Source organism: Odocoileus virginianus, chromosome 4 (genome assembly GCF_023699985.2).
Source record: "Odocoileus virginianus isolate 20LAN1187 ecotype Illinois chromosome 4, Ovbor_1.2, whole genome shotgun sequence".
NCBI lineage: Eukaryota > Metazoa > Chordata > Mammalia > Artiodactyla > Cervidae > Odocoileus > Odocoileus virginianus.
Window position 1 is genome coordinate 85699293 of NC_069677.1, and position 17111 is coordinate 85716403.

At 41.0% G+C, this 17111-nt stretch overlaps 1 long non-coding RNA gene across 1 annotated transcript; it reads right to left on the reverse strand.

Annotated features, from left to right (window-relative positions):
• Positions 1-5912: 5912 nt before the first annotated feature.
• LOC139034690 (uncharacterized) lies at positions 5913-10266 on the reverse strand. The gene is made up of 2 exons (XR_011487179.1): positions 8137-10266; positions 5913-6863 (listed from the first exon to the last, which is right to left on the reverse strand). It is a non-coding gene; the product is annotated as an uncharacterized lncRNA (long non-coding RNA).
• Between the last annotated feature and the right edge of the window lie 6845 nt (positions 10267-17111).

The window sequence follows — 17111 nt, forward strand, 5'->3', positions numbered from 1 at the left end:
CTGTAAATGAACAGCCAAGGGGTAACTTACAACACGGGAACACTGAGAGGAAGGGTAAGGTCTTGGGAACAGTCTTAGGTTATACCAAACAGCATCTTAAAACACATTTAACCAAAACCCCCAATGTACATCACAGCACTGTTTATAATAGCCAGGACATGGAAGCAACCCAGATGCCCATCAGCAGACGAATGGATGAGGAAGCTGTGGTACATATACACCATGGAATATTACTCAGCCATTAAAAAGACTTCATTTGAATCAGTTCTAATGAGATGGATGAAACTGGAGCCCATTATACAGAGTGAAGTAAGCCAGAAAGATAAAGACTATTACAGTATACTAACACATATATATGGACTTTAGAAAGATGGTAACGATAACCCTATATGCAAAACAGAAAAAGAGACTCAGATGTATAGAACAGACTTGTGGACTCTGGGAGAAGGCGAGGGTGGGATGTTTCAAGAGAACAGCATTGAAACGTGTATATTATCTAGGGTGAAACAGATCACCAGCCCAGGTTGGGTACATGAGACAAGTGCTCGGGCCTGGTACACTGGGAAGACCCAGAGGGATCGGGTGGAGAGGGAGGTGGGAGGGGGGACTGGGATGGGGAATACATGTAAATCCATGGCTAATTCATTTCAATGTATAACAAAAACTACTGTAATGATGTAAAGTAATTAGCCTCCAACTAATAAAAATAAATGGAAAAAAAAAAAAAACACATTTAACCAAAACCTACAGAGAGATTTTTCTGAACCTCAGAGTAACCAATCTTTTTTGGCAGCTCATGAAATTTCTATCAGCTGCCCCACACCTGACATCATCAAAGTAAAAATGTTCCAGTGTCTTCTTAGCCTAATCAATATAGTTAGTTTAAATTTACCATTTACTTTTCATTGTCATTTTCTGCCTGCTTCCAGCATTAGGTTCCTTTCGGTTAAGTCCCAAATCCATGCTATTTTGTATGACTAAATCCTCATGCAATGTGTCCGAACTTCCATGGAGGTTCTCTTTCAACTTCTTTGGTGCTGGAGTGCTAGAGTGATGAAGGCCTACTAAAAATTATTAGCAAAATGGGATGAATTAGATGGTAGGATGGCATCACTGACTCAATGGACATGAGTTTGAGCAAACTCCGGGAGATGGTGAAGGACAGGGAAGCCTGATGTGCTGCAGTCCGTGGGGTCGCAAAGAGTCAGACACGACTGGGCGACTGAACAACAAGAGGAAATGGTGCAATTGAGAGGGAAATGCAAGAAAGAATAGCCCAGAGAACAGATTTCTTTGTAGTAAATGTATTTGTAGGTTTATAACATATTTTACCATTAAGGTATTAATATCTGATCAACACAAATATGGCTGATACCAGTGTCAGAACTGAGGAAACTCTCATTTTTGATGCTTCCTCTAAAGTGAGAAGAACCATGGCCAACTTCTTTCTGTCAGTGACACCAAAGTTCTGAAGAGCTTCCACAAATAGGACTTACTCTGGCCCATTTCTTTCCTGATTGCTGCTCCCAAGTTATTAGCCCAAAAAGCATACTATAGGTCAGGACCTATATTCTCCTATTGCTATAAAATAGCAAATTTTATTTTACTTCAGTAAGGGATATTAAAGGTGAGTAGTACAAAGCATTATATTACATTAAATTCTCGAGATGGACAGGGAGGCCTGGCATGCTGCAGTCCATGGGGTAGCAAAGAGTCAGACACGACTGAGCGACTGAACTGAACTGAACTGAACCATCTTCTCGTTTGGCTTAGAGTAAAGATGGCCATATGGGTTCCCCTAGCTTGATTTAAGTTTAAACAACCTAATTCTCCATTCTAGGGCTCGACTTCCTATTACTTAGAGCATTTTTTTTTGTAGAAGACTTGTCATCATAAATCCCGTCTGCCACTTTGAGATGTATAGCCTATTGCTAGTTTTACAACCTAGGGGTGTCTTTCTCAAGGACGTGGGAACCATCTTCTTAAAATATAATCATCAAGGAAGAGAGTCCCCTATCTTCCAGGCCCTACAGGAGGGTAGGAGCCTAACTTGATGACCTTAATCACAGAGGTTAAAATTAAATATTTGCAAATTCAGGAAATAACTCCACGTGCTCAACACATCCCACTGATCAACCTCCCTTACCATCCTCCAGTATTTTTCCACTAGCTCATCCCAGCCCTTAAAACACTCCCTGCCCTTTGTTGTAGTAGATTTGAGCTCAGACTTTGTTTTAGCGTCTCGCTCTCCTATTGCAATAGCCTTCAGTAAACTTTCCCTTGCCTGCTTAACTTTGACCACTGCAATTTTTGCTTTGACAAGGGTTTGTCATTTCTACAACTCTGCCCTTCAAGGAAAAAAAGGTAAAAGATCCTCTTCTTTCAGCTACAAAGTGTTACTTGTTTCACAATTATTCATAACAAAGGATTGACAATTCCTTCAGGGTATAATGTCTATAAGATAACTGTTGCAAATTGCTGGCAAGCATATATGTTTGTTCATAGGAATTTCTACTAGTATTCATCATCATCATCATCATTACTCAACAGATGCTTATTGGATTTTGGCCAGAAACTGCCTGGTCCTGGGAAAGCACTGGGAAGCATGCAGACATATGCCATGCTGGAAACTTTAGTCCAGCATCAGTGTTACAAGGATAGATGTTTGCAAAGCATTAATATGCTTTTCTGTTTTGTCTTTGGAGACATGAGTTGGCTTGGGAGGGAAAGATGAGAATTATATAAGGAAAGCAAAGAGATAGACCAAGGCAATATTCAACTTCATGCAACTTTAGTCTAGCATCAGTGTTATAAGGGTAACCATTTGGAAAACATTAGTATGTGTTTCTCTTTTGCTTTTCTCTTTGCTCTAATCTTTGGAGACATGCCACTGCTTGGAAGGGGAAATGAGAATTATATGAGGAAAGCAAAGAGGCAGAGGAAGGTAATTCCCACCTTTATGCACTAACAAGAATGGTTTTTCAGCAAGAGATAGTCTTCCAGGCTGGGCCGGTGACCAGAGAAAGGATGCCCAGCTTTCCTCGTCTCTCCATTAGTGTATCAAGAGCCAGGCCTGGAGGACTAAACCATGTAAGGCTCATACATGAGGAGAAGGAGACCCAGAGGCAGGAAGGAGGTCAAGACAAGTGCTTTGAGCCATTCTGGCTACTATGACAGAAATGCCATAGATTGGGTAGACTTAGTGAAATGAAAGTCACTCAGTTATGTCCGACATTTTGCAACCCCATGGACTACACAGTCCTTGGAATTCTCCAGGCCAGAATCCTGGAGTGGCCTTTCCCTTCTCCAGGGGATCTTCCCAACCCAGGGATCGAACCCAGGTCTCCCGCACTGCAGACGGATTCTTTACCAGCTGAACCACCAGGGAAGCCCCGGGTGGCTTAGGCAACAAACATTTGACACTCACAGTTTTAGAGGCTGGGAAGTCTGAGATCAGGGTGATAGCACAGTTTCTGGGGAGAACCCTCCTTCTGGTCTGCATCCATCCATCTTCTTGCGTGTCCTCACATGGTGGAGAAAGAGAGAGGAAGCTGTCTTACAAGCACACTAATACCATTATGGGGGCTCCATTCTCAGGACCTCATCTAGACTTAACCACTCCTCAAAGACCCAAAATCGTCACTCTGGGGAGGTAAGGTTTCAACCTATGAAATTTGTGGAGAGGGACACAAATATGCAGTCCAAACCTACAAGCCAACAGGTACACAATAGTTCAAGTGAGGATACCCACCCAGGACGGAGTTCTGGCCTTACCACTGGGTCAGGCTATGACGGAGCCAGCTTACAGGCTACCCCATATTCCAATCCAGGGTCCAGACACATGCTACAAAATTTGGTGGCGCAAAAACATGGTCATTCTGAAGGACGCCTTGAAGGTCAGCTTCGTGGGGCCAGTTCGAGAATCAGGCTCAAGGATCTGCAGACAGCAAAACAGAGAGAGCAGATGTATCCCAGAGGTGCTGCCTGACCATGAAGAACAGACTGCCGACTCCCCAGTTCCAGGCCGGAGAACCACCACGGAGGGTAGAACTTCAAACTCACAACCCAAAGCCATCTTAGGGAAAAAGCCAAGAGAGGCTACTGGAGCAAATTTCACTTTAAAGGAGCTATTTCAACACAACTGAGGCTTTTTCAATTAAACTGGATGGGACAAGATTTAAACTGGATAGAACCAGAAGCCAAATTTTGCCTGATAACCCACAGGTGGGCCCAGAGAAGGATCAGGTCACACAGCCAAAATGAAGGCATCCTTTTTCTCTGCAGCAGGAGTTAAACCGATGCCCCTGTAAAACAGCCAAGCCTGATTGCACACAGAGATATGTTTCAACCTGACAACAGCCTTCAGGCATCAGTGCTTGTCCACATTTACAAATGAGGAGGAGGAGGTACAAATAGATATAAACTTTCTGTGATCACAAAACTAGTGAGTGGTGGTGTACTAGGACCCAAACATAGGTCAAGTTCAGTTCAGTCGCTCAGTCATGTCTGACTCTTTGCGACCCCATGAACTGCAGCACGCCAGGCCTTCCTGTCCACTACCAACTCCCGGAGTTTACTCAAACTCATGTGCATTGAATCAGTGATGCCATCCAACCATCTCACCCTCTGTCATCCCCTTCTGCTCCTGCCCTCAATCTTTCCCAGCATCAGGGTCTTTTCAAATGAGTCAGCTCTTCGCATCAGGTGGCCAAAGTATTGGAGTTTCAGCTTCAACATCAGTCCTTCCAGTGAATATTCAGGACTGATTTCCTGAGTTTCCATAAGCCTCTTATCATTCTCCATCAGAGGGCAGACAGACTGAAAATAATAACCACAAAATCACAATCACAGGTCAAGGCTAGGGCCCAATCTAGAACCCATGCTTGTAATCCATACCCCATGTGGTCCCTGATCAGAGTAAAGCTAAGCAAAAAGCCCACATCATCAGGAGCCCATTAGAAATCAAAAGGAAGATATCATGAGAAGCTTTTGTATCAGAGTGTTGCAGGAAGGGAGACCCCCTTCCGGGGCCGGAGAGTGGGTCTTGTCTAACAGGTGGAGACGAATTGTCTGAGAAGACTCACAGACTGACATAGCAAGTGTACCCCATAGCAAGTGTACACTAAAGGTACCCCCTTTAGTGGGAAGGGGTACCCAGCCAGGCAGGATAATGAAACCCAGGAGAACTGCTCTGCCGCATAACTCACAATCTCAGGGGTTATGGTAATGGGATTGGTTTCCAGGTTGTTTCTGGCCAGTCGCCTCGCTTGGCCCACATTTGGTCTGACTCATGGTCCTTGCTGGTGGCTCGGGCATCTCTCAGCAAGGATGGATTCCAGCATGAAGGATTCTGGGAGGTTGGAAGGACATGCAGAGTGGTGTTGCTTCCCTCCTGTGGCCCCTCCCGAATTCTCCCGGTGAGTTTTCAGTTGCAGCACCATGTTCGGGACCTCTTTTGGCGAGATAGCTCATGCAAGTGGTTATCATTGTGTTTGGTCAGGGTGGGCAGTTTCAGTTCAAATTTTCCTTAACAAATTTTCATAAATACGCTGCCGGCCGGCAAAGCTGTGTGACTTTAAAGTACCTTGTGCCTGGTGACACAATCCACCCTCAAAACTAAAAGCCAAAAGCAAGCCTAAAAAAATATATATAATATATATATATAATATATATATATATATACATATACACATATATATAAGCAGTGGCAATAATTAAAGATGAAATGAGAACAATGAAGGGAAAAGGAATGCTGGAAGAGGTTTCCTGTGAGAGTTGTATTTTTAGGGAAAGAAAGGGAGAAGAATGATTTTTCTACCCAAGACTGGATCAAACTCTGAGGTTTGAGTAAAGAAATGACCTTGAGCCATAGCAGAGAATAATAAAAGACAATTTCCAGTAAGTATGCTAGCTCGAATTAATGACTTACTTTTTATTTTTAAACTCAATTCAGTAGAGATTTACATGCATTAGGTTACAATGATTAACATTTGAAATCTGACCTTGAAATAATCTTTACATTGTAAATACTTAATGATCAAAACAATGTTCTCAGTGATTAAAACATATTAGAAATTAATTATTAAAGGAGAATAATTGCAAATACACATTCCTAAAATCTCAAGGCTTTTAAACCATTTATACAAATGACTGAACATTTTTTACATTTACAAAAAAAAAGCCTCCATCTGATTCTCATTTTCATTGTCAATCCAACAAGAAAAACAGTATCTATCTGCCTCTTCTTTTCTGTCATCTTGCAAACTAGAAATGAACACAACTACTTTTGATCCCATCAAAGGCAAAGAGAGAAAATTGTTCCATAAAAATCTGTAACATTAAGGAATAATCCCAAGAACTTTCTTAAGATTAATAAAAGGTTAGCAGTCTTGATGCTCATTTGTCTTTTTAAAAAATCACTTTAAAAAACAGTTTAATAGCATACAGTCAGGACACAGTCTTCCTGCTATACCAAACAACCACGATTGAGACTCATACTGTTAACAGAGCAAGTGGAACTATTTAGCAAACTGCATTTGCCTGAACACTTTTTTCTGAGTAATAAGGTTTCAAGAAATAGTTATATCTCATTACATAAAGAAAAAAAATCAACCAGATATGGGTTCCATGTATTTTAAGCAATCTTTCCCAATGCCACGGCTTTCCTTAACTTGGATGTGCTTATCCCGAATAGATTTCCTTTGGATAGAAGGAACCCCCGAAAGTGTACAAGCTGGTGCTGACTGTGGCTTCCCCTGGCCAAGAACCAGGACGAGGGCCTCTCAGATGCACTGGCCTCTCAAGAGCTGATCATGCCCGGCCAACTCTCCTGGAGAAGATGCAAGAACATCCCCAACACTCTCCTTGTCCATGGAGTCCCATCAGAAGGGATGATGTTTAATGAAAAAAAAGAAAAGGTAATTTGCTGGGGAATTTGATATATGCCCTTTCCTGAGTTGTTAAACATTACTTTTAGTAATTTACTTTATATTGATCATTAGCATATCTTTTCCAAAATAAAAGAGTGATATTTAAAATGCTTCCTTTATTAATTTTTTATTGCTGAATAACAAATTATCCAAGCTTAGTGGCTTAAAGTAACACAGATGTATTATTTCACAAAGTTTCTGCAGTCCAAGATCCAGCACATTTTAACTTGGTTTTTTTGCTCAGGATTTCTGCTATGGACTGTTTGTGACACCTCAAAATTCATATGTTGAAACTCTAATCATCCATGTGATGGGACCTTTGGGAAGTAATTAGGATTAGAAGAGTTCAAGAGGGTGGGCCCCCATGATAGGATTAGTGCCTTAAAAGAAAAGGTAGCGAACAGAGCTCTCTCATTCTTGTGATTACACAGCAAGAAGGCAGCCACATGCAAACCCGGAAGAGGGTCCTCAGCAGACACGGAATCCCCCAGCACACAGATCTTGGACTTCCAAGATCTTGAACAGTGAGAAATAAATGTTTGTTGTTTAAGCAACCCAGTCTATGGTATTTTTCTTATAGCAGTGTGAGCTGACCAAGACAGCCTTGCAAGGCTGAAATTAACTTGTTCATTGATTAACCAGGTGCATCCTCATTTGGAGGTTCAGGGACAGAAAATCCACTTCTAAGCTACCACAGTGTGGTGGCAGAATTCATTGCCTTAGGGCTGTAGAATTGAGGTCCTCATCTTTTGGCTAACTGCCAACTGGGGGCCACTCTCAGCTACTAGAGGCTACATTCAAGCCTTTGCCATGTGGCCTCCTCCACAGGACCCCTTACACTTCAAATCTACCTCTGCAGGAAGGATTCCGTCCCTTTAGAGGGCTTGCCTGATTAAGTCAGGCCCACTCAATAAGGTAACTGATTTGGAACCTTTAAAATCCCTTCACTTATGTCATATAGCATCACCTAACATGATATTATTCATAGTCCTGTTCACACTTAAGAGAGGGGTGTTGGGACTTTCCTGGTGGTCCAGTGGCTAAGACTCTGCACTCCCAATGCAGGAGGCTTCGGTTCAATCAACCCCTGGTCAGGGAACTGGATCCCACGAGCTGCAACTGAAAGTTTATGTGCTATAACTAAGACTCAGCACAGCCAAAGAAATATTAAAAAAAAGAGAGAGAGAGAAAGAGGCAGAGGGCTTACCTGGTGCCTTAGCAGTAAAAGAAAAAATCTGCCTGCCAATGCAGAAGACATGGGCTCAATCCCTGGGTCAGGAAGATTGCCAAATAGAAATTTAAAAAAACACAGAGAGAGAAGGGTGTTATATAGATTATGTACATTAGGGAGCAGGAATGTGGGACTGCTTTACAATTCTATTGGTTTAAATTCTCTGGAGAACTTTGGCTAATACACATGGTCATTGTATGAATTACAACTCAGGCCCCTCTGTATGTCACTCCAAACCCAATCAGTAACTTTATATTATCCACTTTCTTGCGGTGAGAAAAAATGGCAATCCCTCAAGGGTTTTTTAATGTCCATGACAGCCCTGGAAGAGCTATATTCCACATAACCTTGAGGCTGTACTTGATTTGTTTCACGCAGAATGCCATGAATGTGTAGTCTATCTTATAATACCTTGTTTTTGGTGTTCTTTTAGCCTGATGACCTATAAAGTGGGGAAAAAAAGAGAAAACGGGGAATGTTCCTGTTGCATATGATACAATAATAACTATCAGGTAGAAATTTTCAGCTGCAGATAACTGAAAACCTAGCTAAGGGTGTTTAAGCAATAATAGAGACATGTGTTACTTCATATAATAAGAGACCTGAGGAGAGAAAGGGAGACTCCAGGATGGATCATTCAGTTGCTCATAATGAATGTGGGTTATTTCCTTCTTTACACTCTGCCATCCTCAGGGTATTGACTTGGAATGACTCCCCTCACAGTCCCAAGGAAGTTGCATAAATCCAGGCGTCATGCAGAGATGATAACATCTAGAAGCACAAAAGGACTATTCCTTCTTACTTGCCTCTCTTAACATTTTAGAATGAAAGCTGAGGAGATCTACTTTCTGTTGCAAAATACAGTGAAAAGCACCAATACTTTACAAGGTCTTAGTCTTCCTAAGAAAAGAAGAGCAAACACTTCCAAACTCATTCCATGAGGTCAGTAGTACCCTGATACTGAAATAAGACAAAGACATTACAAGAAAACTATAAACCAATATCCCACATGAACAGAGATACAAAAATCCTCAACAAAATATTAGCAACATATAAAAAGGATTATGCTCCATGATCAAGTGGGACTTATCCCAGGAAGGCAAAGTTAGTTGACATGAAAACCAATTTGCGATCCCACGAACTGTAGCCTGCCAGGCTCCTCTGTCCATGGAATTCTCCAAGCAACAATACTGGAGTGGGTTGCCATTCCCTTCTCCAGAGGATCTTCCCTACCCATGGATCAAACCTGGGTCTCCTGCATTGCAAGTGGATTCTTTACCATCTGAGCCACTAGGGAAGTCCACAACATAATACACATTATTAAGAGAATAAATGGATTGAAAGCAGCAGGAGAAGCGGGCAACAGAGGATAAGACAGTTGAATGGCATCACCTACTCAATGGACATGAGTTTAAGCAAACTCTAGGAGATAGTGAAGGACAGGGAAGCCTGGCGAGCTGCACTCCATGGGGTCACAAGAGTCAGACATGAATTAGCAACTAAACAACAAGAGAATAAAAGACAAAAACCACATGATTAGACATGGAAAAGGCGTTTGGAAAACCTCAATACACTTTTTAATAAAATCATTAAAAAATGTAGGAATAGAATGGAACTTTCTCAACCTAGTAAATGCTCTACAAAAACCCATAGTTAACGTTAATGGAGAAAGAGTGAAAACTTCACCACTAATAGCAGAAACAAGACAAGAATGTCCTTTCGCCACTTCTGTTCCACAATGTACTAGAGGTTCTAACCAGGGAAATTAGATATGAAAAATAAATAAAAGCTATCCAGATTAGAAAGAAGTAAAACTTTCTCTCTTTGCAGGTGATATATAAAGAAAAGCTTAAGAAATCCACAAAATAAACTGTTAAGAGTTAATGAAGAGTTCAGAAAGGCTGTAGGATACAAGACAGTTTACAAAAATTAACTGTGTTTCTGTATACACAGGGTAATGAACAATCCAAAAACAAAAAACTTCCATTTGCAATAACATCAAAAAGAATAGGCAGGAATTAAATATAACAAAAGAATTATGACATGTACAGTGAAAACTACAAAACATCATTGAAAGAAATTTTTAAAGATCTAAACAAATGTAAAGATATTTCATATTCATAGATTAGAAGACTTAACATAGTCAAGATAATCATAACAGTCAATTTTATATGTCAGTTTGGCAAGGCTATAGTTTCCACTTATTAAATCAAATACTAATCAAGGTGTTGCTATGAAGGTATTTTTTAATAAATATGATTATTATCTATAAACAGTTAACTTTAAGCAAAGGTGATTATCTTAAATAATTTGGTGGGCCTGAATCAATCAGTTGAAAGTCCTAAAAATATAACTGAGGTTTCCAAGTAGAAAACTGATTTCCTGGTGGCTCAGTGGTAAAGAATCTGTCTCCCAAAGCAGGAGACGCAGGTTTGATCCGTGGGTTGGGAAGATCCCCTGGAGAAGGAAATGGCAACCCACTCCAGTATTCTTGCCTGGAAAATCCCATGGACAGAGGAGCCTGGTGGCTCCCATGGACAGAGGGCTACATTCCATGGGGTTGCAAAAGAGTCAGACATGGCTTAGTGGCTAAACAATAACAACATTCCAAGTAGAAAATATTCTACCGTGGTCTTCAGTTTCTGCTGATATCCCAGGGTTCTACCCTTCCCTTTAGACATCCTGGCCTACAGAGTTCAGATTTGCCTAGCCAGCCCACACAATTGCATGAGTCAATTTAGGGCTGTGTGTGTGTGAATGTGTGTGTGTGTGTGTGTGTCTTGTCAGTTCTTTTTCACTATAGAACCCTAACTGATATAATGGTTATACCTCTTAAATTCTCTACAAATTCAACACAATCTCATTCCAAATCCTTGCTGGCTTTTTTTGCAGGAATTGACAAATTGATCCTAAAAATTGGATAGAAATTCAGGAGACTCAGAGTACCCCAAAAAATCTTGGAAAAAAAAAATTCAGAGGACTCACATTTTCCAATTTCAAAATGCACTACAAAGCTACAGTAATCAAAATAGTGTGATACTGGCATGAAGATAGACATTATAGATCAGTGGAAAAGAACTGACAGTCCAGAAGTAGACCCACACACTTATGAGCGATTGACTTCCAACAGGGTGTCATGGCAGTTCAATGGGGAAAGAATAGTCTTCAACAACTGGTTCTGAGACCATTAGATATTCATGCACAGAAGAATGAAGCTGGTCCCTTGCTTCACACTGTATACAAAAAATTAGTTCAAAATGGATCAAAGATCTAAAAGTAAAAGCTAAAACTATTAGAAGAAAACAGGTGTAAATCTTTGTGAGCTTCAATTAGACACTGGTTTCCAGGATACGGCATCAAAAACACAAGCAATTAAAGAAAAAAATTGATTGAACTGCATCAAAAACTTTTGTGCTTCAAGTGAAAGCGCTCAGTCGGGTCTGACTCTTTGCGACCCCATGGACTATACAGTCCATGGAATTCTGCAGGCCAGAATACTGGAGTGGGTAGCCTTTCCCTTCTCCAGGGGATCTTCCCTGGAGATCAAACCGAGGTCTCCTGCACTGCAGGCAGATTCTTCACCAGAAGAATCTTCACCAGAATCTTTCCCAGCTCAGCCACAAGGAAGCCCTTGTGCTTCAAAGGAAAGTGAAAATAGAATGGGAGAAGATATATATAAATCACATATCTGCTAAGGGTCAAGTTTATATAATATACAAAGAAGTCTTATAGCTCAACAATAAAAAGACAAATAATCCAATTTTAAAATGGACAAATGACTTGAATAGACATTTCTCCATAGAAGATACACAACAGTCAATAAGAAACATGAAAATTTGCTCAACATCATGGTTATAAGGAAATGCAAACAGAAAGCACAATGAGATACTATTTCATATTTACTAGGATAGCTATAATCAAAAAGACAAAGTAAGTGTTGGTGAGGATGCAGAGAAACTGCAACCCTCATACATTGTTAGTGGAAATTAAAATGATGCAACCACTTTTAAAAACAGTTTGGCAGTTCTGCAAAATTCCACTCTACATATATACCCAAGAGAATTAAAAACACGTATTCACATAAAATGCTGTACGGAAATATTCATTGCAGCCATATTCATAACAGCCCAAAATGAAAACAATACAAATGTCCAATTGATGAATGAATGAATAAACAAAAATATGGTATATCCCTATAACGGGATATTCTTCCACATAAAAATTAATGAAGTACTGGGTGTGTGCATGCTCAGTCACTCAGTTGTGTCCAGTGCTTTGCAATCCTATGTACTATAGCCTGCCAGGCTCCTCTGTCCATAGAATTTTCCAGACAAGAATACTGGAGTGAGTTGCCATTTCCTCCTCCAGGGGATCTTCCTGACCCACATGGATTGAACCCTCATCTCCTACATCTCCTGCATTGGCAGGTGGGTTCTTTCCCACTGAACCACCTGGGAAGCCTCAATGAAGTACTGATATGTGCTAAACCATGGATGAACTTTGAAAACATTATGCTAAATAAAAGAAGCCAGTCACAGAAGGCCAGCTACTATAGGATTCCATTGGGATGAAATGTCCAGAACAGGCAAGCCCACAGAAACAGAGTAGATTAGTGGTTAGAAGGGGCTGAAGGCAGAGGAAGTGGGGAGTGACTGCTAATGGACCAGGTGTTTCTTTTGAGGGTGAAGAAAACGTTCTGGGATTAGACAGCAGTGATAGTTCTACAGCTTCTGAATATACCAAAAAAACAACTGAACTGGATATTTGTAAAGGGTGAATTTTATACGTGAATTGTATCTCAGTCTTTAAAAGTACAGAGAGAATTTGAAGTTCCTAAGAGTGTTCCCCCAAAAGATATAAGGGGAAGGAGGTGGAAAGGACAAATGTTGCTAAGGCAATGAGAATCAGGGGCTTCTGTGTGGGTGTGGGCTGGTGGGTGAGAAATGTTTGTTTTGCAGGAGAACTAATGAGATGGAATCAAAGACAGAGGTCAAAGAGAAATCGGGAAGGGGCCTCGGGGAAGGAAGGAGGAGGGGAAAGGTATGAAAAGAACTAAGACGGAAGAGCAAGGCTCTCCTCAGAAGGGAGAGGACCCTGCGGAGGGATCTGGTGGCTCAAGGACTCAGACCGGATAGAAAGCATGTTTGAGGGAGACAGTTCTCCTGGGCGAAAGAATGAGAGAAATAGATTTTTCTTAGGAGCCACCTTGAAGCATATTCTTGTATCCATTTAAGATTCTTCCAAAAGCTCTAATAAAGACACAAAACTCTTTTGGGGCCGTGCTTCCTTGAACAGCACAACTCGGGCCAGAATGTGAATATGAAACTCCTGGAGGATGCACTCTATCTAAACTATTAAGAGTCCTAATTGATGGAATTTTACTGCCTAAGTCATTTAGAAGCGGTTTCTGGACTCACTGCTCTTCTGAAGGTGAGCAAATCAATCTCACTTACTAAATGTGTCAGATGTGCAAAATGACAAAATCAGAAATACAGATGAACTGACTCCCCGACAGGCCTGGCTGGAAATTCAATCCACAGCCTCTCCATCCTAAATTCATTGCGTTTCCACCCACTCTTTCTTTAAAATTGCTCAGTAAAATGTTGGACCACATTCCCCAAAGTCTCAAAGGTCTGCACATCCAACATCCATTTTAAAAATATGTAAGACATGGGCCTTTTTCTTTTCCTGTATTCAAAATATAGAGTTTATGCTTTTTATATATGGAATCTAGAAAAACGATACAGATGACCCTATCAGCAGGGCAGGACTAGAGACGCAGACATAGAGAACAGACATGGAGACACCGAGGGAAGGGAAGGGTGAGACGAACCGGGAGAGCAGCATTGACGCATATACACGCCCATGTGTAAAACAGACAGCTAGTGGGGAGCGGCTGTGTAACATAGGGGCTCAGCTCTGCGCTCCGTGATGACCTCGAGGGATGGGAGGGAGGCTCGGGAGGGAAGAGATACACGTATACACACAGCTGATTCACTTTGCTGTATGCAGAAACTGACACAACATTGCACAGCAATCACATTTCAAAATGAAACAAACCAAAAAATATGCTCTTGTAATTAGAGGATGTAAAAAATTGTGTTTCTCCTTTGTAGTCACAGTGTCAATCATGAGAATTCACACTTGTGTGTGTGAGGATTTCTCGTACGTGATAAATGACTTCATTTTTGTATTACTGGTTATTTGCTTTTCAGATACATTACAATTGTGGGAAATATCTATTAGTTGGTATTTATCAACATTTTGTTGGAAGGGCTGATGCTGAAGCTGAAGCTCCAATACGCTGGCCACCTGATGCAAAGAGCCAACTAGTTGGAAAAGACCCTGATGCTGGGAAAGATTGAAGGCAGGAGGAGAAGGGGATGATGGGATGAGATGGTTGGATGGCATCACTGACTCAATGGACATGAGTTTGAGCAAGCTCCTGGAGTTGGTGATGAACAGGGAAGCCTGGTGTGCTGCAAGGAGTCAGACACAACTGAGTCACTGAACTGAGCTAAACTGATCAAAGGTTTAGGGATTAAAATGATTGATTAAAGTGATCAGTGTTTTCAGGAATATAAAGGAAGCACTTGGGCTCTGAAGACAATGAAGACATCTAATAGATCCTTGGCAAGAAAACAGTAAACAAGAATTTGGGGCCACCTATTACTGTCATTTGTTTCCTGTGAGTTTACCAGTCAACTCTTCTCTTTTACCTAAAAGCAGTTCCAAACGCTAAAAAAGGCAAGGGGGGAGTATAAATGCAATCTAATGTTACAATAAAAAGATCACCACTTAGATTGTGTCTTTCTTAGATTGTGTCTGTGGTTCATCTTTGCTTTTGAAGTCTTCTTATCCTAATCCTAACCTGTTCTCTTTCTCCATGATCCACTCCAAAAAGCTCACTCCTGATGTCTGCTGTCTACCTCTCACAGGAAAGGGCTCTCCATTTCATTGTGCTCTCCCATCTCCAGAAAATGTAGCTGTAATTCCCGTTTCCACCCCTGTGTATCACTGTGGTGCTCTGGCTGGAAAAGTCCCTTATTTTTCAACAGGGAAACGATCTTGCATATTAAGTACAACCTTCACATTATCCCAGGCAGCTCGAGTTGTGCACAAATAACTTGTTATTAATAAAAATTTAACAGCTCTGATATAAAATTATTCTTTCAATAATTTAGAGTGGATTTAATGTTAGCCCTGAAATAATGTCTTCTGGGTTTTTTTTTGGCCACACCTTGCGACATGTGGGATCTTAATTCCCCAACCAGGGATTGAACCCAGGCCCCCTGCATTTGAAGCATGACTCTTATCCACTGGATCACGATACCTGGTCCAATGTCATTTTTTTAAAATCAAGGGATAATGATTCACCTTAGCACATGGAACTCTGCTCCCGTGTTATGCGGTAGCCTGGATAGGAGGGAAGTTTGGGAGAGAATGGATACGTGTATATGTATGCTTGAGTCCAATTTACTATTCACCTGAAACTATCACAACTGCAAGGAGATTCATCAGTACCATCTTTATAGATTCCGTACATATGTGTTAATATATGATGTTTGTTTTTCCTCTTTCCCACTTACTTCACTCTGTTTAATAGGTCCTAGATTCATCCACCTCGTTAGAACTGAGTCAACCGTGTTCCTTTTCACGACTGAGTAATATTCCATTGTATAGATGTACTACAGCTTCTTTATCCATTCATCTGTTGATGGACATCTAGGTTGCTTTCATATCCTAGCTATTGTAACTAGTACTGCAATGAACACTGGGGTACATCTATCTTTTTCCATTATGGTTTCCTCGGTATAGGCCCAGTAGTGGGGTTGTTGGTTCATAAGGTAGTTTACTCCTAGTTTTTTAAGGAGTCTCCATACCATCTTTTATAGTGACTGTATCAATTTACATTCCCACCAACAGTGCAAGAAGTTTCCCTTTTCTCCCCACCCTTACTGGCATTTATTGTTTGCAGGTTTTTTGATGATGACTATTTTGCCCAGTGTGAGGTGATATCTCAGTGTAGTTTTGACTTGCATTTCTTCAATAATGAGTGGTGTTGAGTATTTTTTCATGTTTATTAGTCAACTGTATGTCTTCTTTGAAGAAATGCCTGTTTAGGTCTTTTGCCCACTTTTTGATTGGTTGTTTGATTTTCTGCTAGAGTTGCATGAGCTGCTTGTATCCTTTTGGATATTAATCCTTTTCAGTTGTTTCATTTGCTGTTGTTTTCTCCCACTCTGAGGGTTGTCTTTTCACCTTGTTTATAGTTTCCTTTGCTGTGTCACTACATTGTTCATTGTCTCTGTTGTTGTTCAGTCACCCAGTCACTCTTTGTGATCCAATGAACTGCAACACGCCAGCCTCCGTGTCCCTCACCATCTCCCGGAGTTTGCCCAAGTTCATGTTCATTGCATCGGTGATGCCATCCAGCCATCTCATCATCTGATGCCCTCTTCTCCTTCTGCCTTCAATCTTTCCCAGCATCAGGGTCTTATTCCAGTGAGTTGGCTGTTCACATCAGGTGGCCAGAGTATTGGAGCTTCAGCTTCAGCATCAGTCCTTCCAAAGAGTATTCAGGGCTGATTTCCTTTAGGACTGACTGGTTTGATCTCCTTGCTGTCCAAGAGAATCTCAAGAGTCTTCAGCACCACAGTTTGAAAGCATTGATTTTTTGATGCTCTCTACTTCTTTATGGTCCAGCTCTCACAACTGTATGTAATTGACTATACCTCAATACAAAACAGAAACGTTTTCTTAAAAAAAAGAAACACCTTCTCAATTAAAAAAAAAAAGTTGGCTTAAAATGAAGAGAAGAGTTAACTACTGTCTCACCACTCATCAAGAGCCCACGATACAGCTGACCGTTGTGGGAACTACAAGTTATACACATGAGGTGTGGTTTTATAGTTTCTGTTGTTCCCTTTTGAATTTCACTCTGGGATAGA